Genomic DNA, 7354 nt, shown 5'->3' on the forward strand with positions numbered 1-7354 from the left:
TGACTGCACGGGAAAAATCGAACCCGGGCAGAGGCCTTACTAAAATCTATATAAAAATGGAATTCTTTTCACTTTTAGTCTTGTTTCCTGTTACAGGTCAAGTAAGACTATTGTATGAGCTTCACAAACATTTAAACATTACATATAGTCACTTTAAGTAATAGTTGCAAGACGACATTATGAAATTACTCCATTACAAGTAGACTAAATGTCCTGGTCTCAAAATTTGACTTTGGGGTTTTTTTTAAATATATTTTCTGAACAGCGGTCTGAAGAGGTTTAAACTGTCAAGTCACAATTGCAACATAATGGTAAATGCTACATGAGTAGAAGTAGAGAGAAGTCTTTTCACTGTGATATCAGATACTATAACATCTACTATGATATCTACTACAACAAAATTTCTCTAACATTAGCCAACATAAGCTATTGGTGGTCATACCAAAGCAAGCAAGGCTGTAGCAGCAAAACCCCTGTAGTGTATTCAACAAATGCAATTCAAAGAATACATAGTCTCACTTTAAGTAAAAGTACACAAGTATTAGTATTGTAACCTGTTTGGTTTGTCTTAAACAAACCCTGGTGTGTTTGCTCGGCTGGTGCAGTTTGTTGGTGTGAAAGCTGTCCATCGAACCCTGCTGCAGACCAAACAACTGGACTCAGACCAGTGAAAAGGAGGCTCTCTGTCTGATTTCAAGTGGACTATTTTTTGATAGTCTGTGTGATTTTTAAGCGAGATTCAAAAGCTAAACTGCTAACAAATCTATTTGCTTGTCTTGTACTGTTCAGGATGCAATCTTATAATATATCTGTATAAGCGATGTACATATTTATGAGAATCATTTGGTAACCATGGTGGGATTTTTTACTTGTGGAGGAGTTAAAACTGTGTGTCTTGTGCTTGTTATCCTACTCCTTGTACTTTGCCCATGTGTGTGACATAGGGATCCCACAGTAATAAGGGACCGTTCGGTATTCATGGAATGGACCACCGGATGAAAATAGGGGAGGGTCATGTCTTTTTATTCTTTGTTGAGGGGAGGGTCATCCAACATTTTTCAGTCCGGGGGGGGGGGTCACAAAACTTTTGTATTCATGAAACGGCAAAATTTAAAGTGGCTTGTTTGGTGCATATTTTTCTATGTAGCCCTCAGTCTCGGCCCTCCGCTACCAGATGGGTCTGACCCATGAGTTTGCTGGGGGCAGGGGGAGCTTCCCCCCTGGTGGCTGAAACGGATAATTGCATTGTTTAAAAAATGAGTAGAATAATTACGTCTGGCATGACCAGATATTTTATAAATATCTTAAATAACACAAAATAACTAAATGGTGGTAGGTAATACGTCTGATTTCATATACTGTTTTAGTAAAAAAATATTTCCTGGCTGACGATGCGAGCAGCAGGACGCAAAAAACGAAAATGAATGTTGCTAGTCTGGACATCTTACCATGCCAAGGTTGCAATAAAGGTTTCCTAAATGCCACATTTGATGTCAGCTTACTAATTGATTTTAGGGTTTTGTGTAGATTTGGTCTTACGTTTATTCCACTTTGTTTAAACGGCGAAGTGGAGGAAGCCTAGTGACGAATCCATAGCAACCAGTTTGTGTGTTGAATGTTACCCAGAGTTCCTTGCTGAATGGTCTCAATGTTTTATTGTTTTTTATTGTTGAATACTAGTTTACTAGAGGAGTAACTTAGTATTTGAAGTAATGCAGGAAGTGTGCATTTATTTTCCATGCTTATTGTGTTTCCACAACAACGTTACTGAGTAAATCTACTGAAATGGCCACCACACCATAACAGAGGACTGGGATGCATCAGATGAGAAAGCAGAGGTTTAGTCACATATGTCATTCCTGTAAAAAAACAATCGTAATCTCTAGGGTCATTCCTTTTTTCCAAATCGTGTTGGAGGGTCTTAGACATTTTTTACTGGCGAGGGGAGGGTCATGTCTATTTTGGCTAAAGGTCCCAAAACTCCTCCGGTGGCCCCTTAAATAAATAACGAACAGTCCCTAACCCCATAATATTGCTGTGCAAGATGTTTGTTCTCGCCCTGTGTTTACCTGTTAGTCATAATGTGGTCACAGTTTAGTCTAATAATTCTTATAATCACTTATTTCTTTGTGAGCTCTTTGTCACACCAGATAACATAAATATAAATGTAAGAAGCATTAAAGAGCTACCTGACCTGCGGTCAGTCAGCAGAATTTGATTTGCCCAGTATGCAGTACTTTACTGTTGTATGTGTCTGGTCGAGGTGGAGACATTTTAACTACTTCATATAGCCTACTGGGTATTTTAATCTAAACATAGCAGTATATTTTACAAGCTGATCATATATTGTGTATTTAAAATATTTTTACTCCATCTAGTAGTGGATTGAAAAACACAGTCCCTCAGAAATGTAGTGGGTGAGAAGTATAAAGTAACATAAATAGAAATACTTACATAATTGTACTTTAGTACAGAGTTTGAGTCCATTTATTTTGTTACTTTCCACCACTGGCTATAAAACCAGAAGATGTTGTACCTGTTAGTGATTGACATTATAAGAAAGCTTCATATTAAAGATTTCTTCAAGGTTTAATGTAATTGTATAGAACGTTGTAGGTGTTTGGCAAGCATGCTGTTTGATGGTAATAATGTCTATTATCGGCGTGACGTGTCGCAGGCACGGCATCAGGTTCAAGGGTGAAGCTGTTACAAGCTGCGAGCTGCAGACACACCAGCAGTCTGAGAAGCCAATTATTTTCAGTTTCGAACGCTGTGAGAATGCTCCACTAATTGTCAAACGGAGCTTGTTCAGTTGCTGAAAAGCTGCACTGCAGATACTCTAGAACAATTTGCACTCATTGAGTACCTAGGCTAATTAACGTCAGCCTTACATTTGAAAGAAAGTTTGTTTTTTAGTCATCAATTTATGTAAGCTACTTTGATGCACAACCTTAACTTCAAAAGTAATTTGAGCAGCTGCGACACGAGTTTTACCGCTGCTGAATGGAAACAGAAGTTTGAGGGACCTTGAGTGGTGTGCATCTTCCTGTGGGTATGTATTTTTAAAATGTCAGCTTCAAAAGACTGGCTTTCTGAGACATAATGGGAGCAAGATAACAGCTATATTTACTAAAGTGATTTAATGCAAAATTACCACACTGCCGGTGAAACACAAACACCGATTTCCCTAAATACACAATACACACAGTGAGCACACACACACACACACACACACACTAACACACGTATATAAACACTCCAAAACTTAAATGCACACACACTACATCTGATACACAAATCTCTCACTAAATCTGGGAAGTCTAATCTCGCAAAACTATGCTATTTAGCATCTCCAGTTTAAAAACAAGTCCTGCATTTAGTCTATATGAGCAAAATGATGCTGGAGTTACACAAGCTAAGAAATCAGGCTCAGGATGTGACTGCAGACATATATACAAGATTTTTTTTTTTTTTTTTATCATACTCTGGCACTCATGAGCTATCGGAGAAAAACTCCTTTTGTGAGTCACTCAGGGATATTTACCACACCAGACATGTTTGTCTTCACTTTACTAGAGTGGACCGACACCAGAGAGGTCATTAACACCAGTGACCTGTGTCCGGCTTATTGTTGCAGGATAATGGCTCGGACAAAATGGAACTGGGGAGCCGTAACAGAGACAGTCAGAAGAGTGAAGTGGAGTCAGAAAGGCAAACGGGATTGCAGACGTAGGAGGGGAAAAAGCTTGCAGTTTTAAGAGGGTTCGCAAGGTCACCATTTTTAAATTCCTCTTTTTTTTGAAGAGGATGAGATCACAGTTATGGCTGTTTAAGCCATCTGAGAGGGATTCAAAATGGCTGCTGGCTCCAGACACTGAGCTGTGGTTTTTTTGTTGAGGGTTTCTCCAGTTTCTTTTGTGCAGGCGCTGAGAGCAGATCGTCCAGACATCTGTCCCTGTGAATCATCAAGGTTGAAGTGAAGATTGGGAATGATTTAGCATGTGTTGTCGGCAGCAACGAGAGGGGAAAGCTACAAAAAAATGACCAACATTTGACATTATCTCAGTGAGTGATACATCTATTACCCTCAAATCTTCATTGGGTCGATATTTTATATGTTAATGCCAGCCAGGGGCGGATTGGCCATCGGGAATACCGGGAACAATCCCGAACGGCTGGTCCATTTCAGGCCGAACTGGCCGGTGGTCAATAAGGTGTTATTTTTTTTTTATTATTATTTTTTTTATTTCAAACGCGACCGGCCTGGCCGGCTGTTCAGCTGCAGCGGAGCGCTGTGTGTGTGTTTCAGACCTTTGATAAGCTAATTGTTTTTATTTTCTATTGTTGCACACATACACTCTCATCAGCAGGAGAGAGGAGGAGGAGGAGGAGCAGCAGGAGAGGAGAGGAGGAGGAGGAGGAGGAGGAGGAGCAGCAGGAGAGAAGAGGAGGAGGAGCAGCAGCAGGAGAGAGGAAGAGCAGGAAACAGACAGGTAGAGGGGCAGTGTGCAGGGCTGGGTAGGCAATCATATTAGGCATATCAATTAATCAGATATTTACATATAGGATAAAATGCCAATAGTTCCACATACTAGATAATAACTTGACTGAAGCACAGATTGAATTAGAAAATGTTTTATTCTTAGTCATATTTATAACTGATGTTCTTCTCATGCATATGTAGCTGCACAATCAGTAAGCAGAGGCAGGGTCCATCACAGGGGAAGCTGAGCCAGGGAGCCAAGCTGAAAAAGTAAGGACACACACACACACACACAAATCTCTATTTTATGGGACTGCATTGTAGTTTTTGAGTATATGAGTGAGTATTTGTAACTATTTTATCACTCCAACTGACTGTGCACATGACATGCTGGTAGTTAGCAGTATACTGTGACTTATGCATTAGGTTAAGGTATTAGGTTTTGCTGACCTGGTTGTGTTCAGTGCAGTGGTGACTTGCTTATACAACCTGAGGAGGCAGGTGTCATCCTAAAGTTTCTTGAAGGTCTTCAGCATAATCTGATTCTCTTTATACCATAAAAACACTATTAGAATTAAAATAACTGCAAAAAATCCTTCTGCTCGTGCACCAAGGGCACTCGCGTAAAAGGCCTCTCCATCTTAAAGTCCCGGGCTGAATTTCAGTCCCAGTACGGCCCTGATGCCAGCTGAAATAAGCATTTTCATCCATTTACATCGGAGTCTTCCTATTTCGTTAAAGATTTTGTATCAGATGAGTATCAAAAAAAGAAAATCTCAGCAAATTTTCCAGAGAAATCTCATGTTGAATGTCCCCATTGTGGGATTAATACAGGACTTTGTTGAACACGTGGATGGCTTCAACTATTAGCAATTTTCAGAAATGCAAATACAAGGTCAGCCTCCTCATTACACAAATGGAATATCAAACAACTGCGAAACAAAGTAGAGATGGAGATTTAACACTTGTGTTGTCCTTTTTTCCGACGGTTTTAATTGTAAAATTTTTCTTCTACACGTGTTCAGCACTTATTTCTACGTCCCATATTTTCTGATAAAACAAAAATTGAAAACGGGTCAATTTGAACTGAAGTTCAACACAAGGGTTATAATCCAGAGGAGTGACACTGAAACAAGACTGGGCAAAAGGCATTCCCCGTGACGGACGGGCACGTGTAATTACAGCAGTAGGCAGCATCTTGCGAATGTAGGCGCACCTTGGCTCTGTCAAAGGCAGGGGAATAAGCAAGAAAAGAGCGGAATAATGGTGTGAAGATCATAAAGAGATCTGTGAGAGAAGGAGCAAGGCCAGAGAGGGGAAATAAATTGAAGTAAATTGGGAGATGAGGAAGAAGGAAACAAAAAAAAAAAAAGATGAGGTGAGACAGGAATACTTTTGAGTTGGATGAGACAAAGATGGAGGTCTGGTTGGCAGAGGCTCCAGTCAAACCAGCTGTTCCCAACCTCCCCTCCCCCAACACTGATGCTCAGCAGTAGACTAATAGGCAGAGTGAGTCAGTGGCCCCGTCTCCTGTCTCCCAGGCTGCCTGGAGGGGCTGTATTGATAATATCCCAGCCTGCAAGGCTCAATCCATCCCCTGGGGCGCTCAGCAGCAAGTGGATGAAGAGTCCCCGGACGGTCTTTTGGCTCCACAGCCAGACACTGCAGCTAGAGGAAGAGATCTGAACATGATAGAAGGCAGGTACACACACACACAAACAGGCACACTGCCCGAACAGCTTCCCCACACCTCATTTATTCTCATTTTGAGTCTCCCCTCTCAGGCTCGCTGCAGAGTGAGGGGCAGAGAGCACAGAGGAGGCGAGGAGATGTACGAGGGAGGGGATGGAGAGAGAATGACAGCCTTACGCAGACGATCGTCCTCCTCTCTTCTCTCCCATCAGAAGTGCTAATCCAGCCAGCGGAGGTGCAGACCACCGCTCACACCTGCCTGCTCCTCTCCATCTTGTTAGGGCCCAGATGGGAGAGAAAGTGACTTCCTGCTGTACTTCCACCACAGGGCTCGTTCCTTCACATTAATACCTTTACCGCTCGGCTCCATTTGTTACACACACTCAAGACACACACTCAGGGGGAGCCCGGGGCTGTGAATGATGGCCATATGCAGAACTGTGCTCATCTATAACCCCCTGTGGCTGGAACAAAGTACAGTAGACTCCTTGAGTGTTGAAACCAAGGTGAACATTTGGAAGTGGTGCAGTGCAGTCGGATTCAGCGGCTCTGCGCAGAAGTACGCCCAGCCGGGGTCGACGGGTCCATAAAGGTTAGTGAAGTTGGTTTATAGGTAGAAAGTCACTGGTTTAAATGTATGTGTGTCAATGTGTATAAAAAAATCTGTCAGGGAAGGTGAACGAGGAACTCACTGCCCTCTTCAAGCAGCCACTGTAAGACGCTGTGCAGCCAGCAGTCACTGCACAGCTCCCAGAGGTTGAAAGGGTTTTAACATGTGAATGTGAAACAAAGCATGCACACTGAGCACAACCCTTCTCCCGATAAATAAAGATAAAAAAAAAAAATAATAAATCAAACGAGAGCTGATGAAACACTGTAAGGACTCGCACTCTGGCAAACCAGACCAACACCGGCTTATCAGTAAAATTCCAACAGGTCAAACCAAGGATATGGAGACTAATACACATTGAATGGTGTGTGTGTGTGTGATTTTGTGTGTGTTTGGCCATTAAACAAAAATAATGTAATATTATTATTTTCCTTTACACAGGATGCAACATTTTATAGGAAGTTTGTTGATTAATGTAGCCTTTTGTGCTTGTTGACGAAAGACGAAACGTGACGACCTCTGCAGGAATAAACGCATATCACCTTGAATTAGCTCCATATCCAGCTGTG

At 41.7% G+C, this 7354-nt stretch overlaps 1 long non-coding RNA gene across 1 annotated transcript; it reads left to right on the top strand.

Annotated features, from left to right (window-relative positions):
* Window positions 1-4458: 4458 nt before the first annotated feature.
* Window positions 4459-6653, top strand: LOC120565515. The gene is made up of 3 exons (XR_005640266.1): window positions 4459-4493; window positions 4685-4753; window positions 6025-6653. It is a non-coding gene; the product is annotated as an uncharacterized LOC120565515 (long non-coding RNA).
* The last annotated feature ends 701 nt before the right edge of the window (window positions 6654-7354 follow it).

This window comes from Perca fluviatilis, chromosome 9 (genome assembly GCF_010015445.1).
Source record: "Perca fluviatilis chromosome 9, GENO_Pfluv_1.0, whole genome shotgun sequence".
Taxonomy (NCBI): domain Eukaryota; kingdom Metazoa; phylum Chordata; class Actinopteri; order Perciformes; family Percidae; genus Perca; species Perca fluviatilis.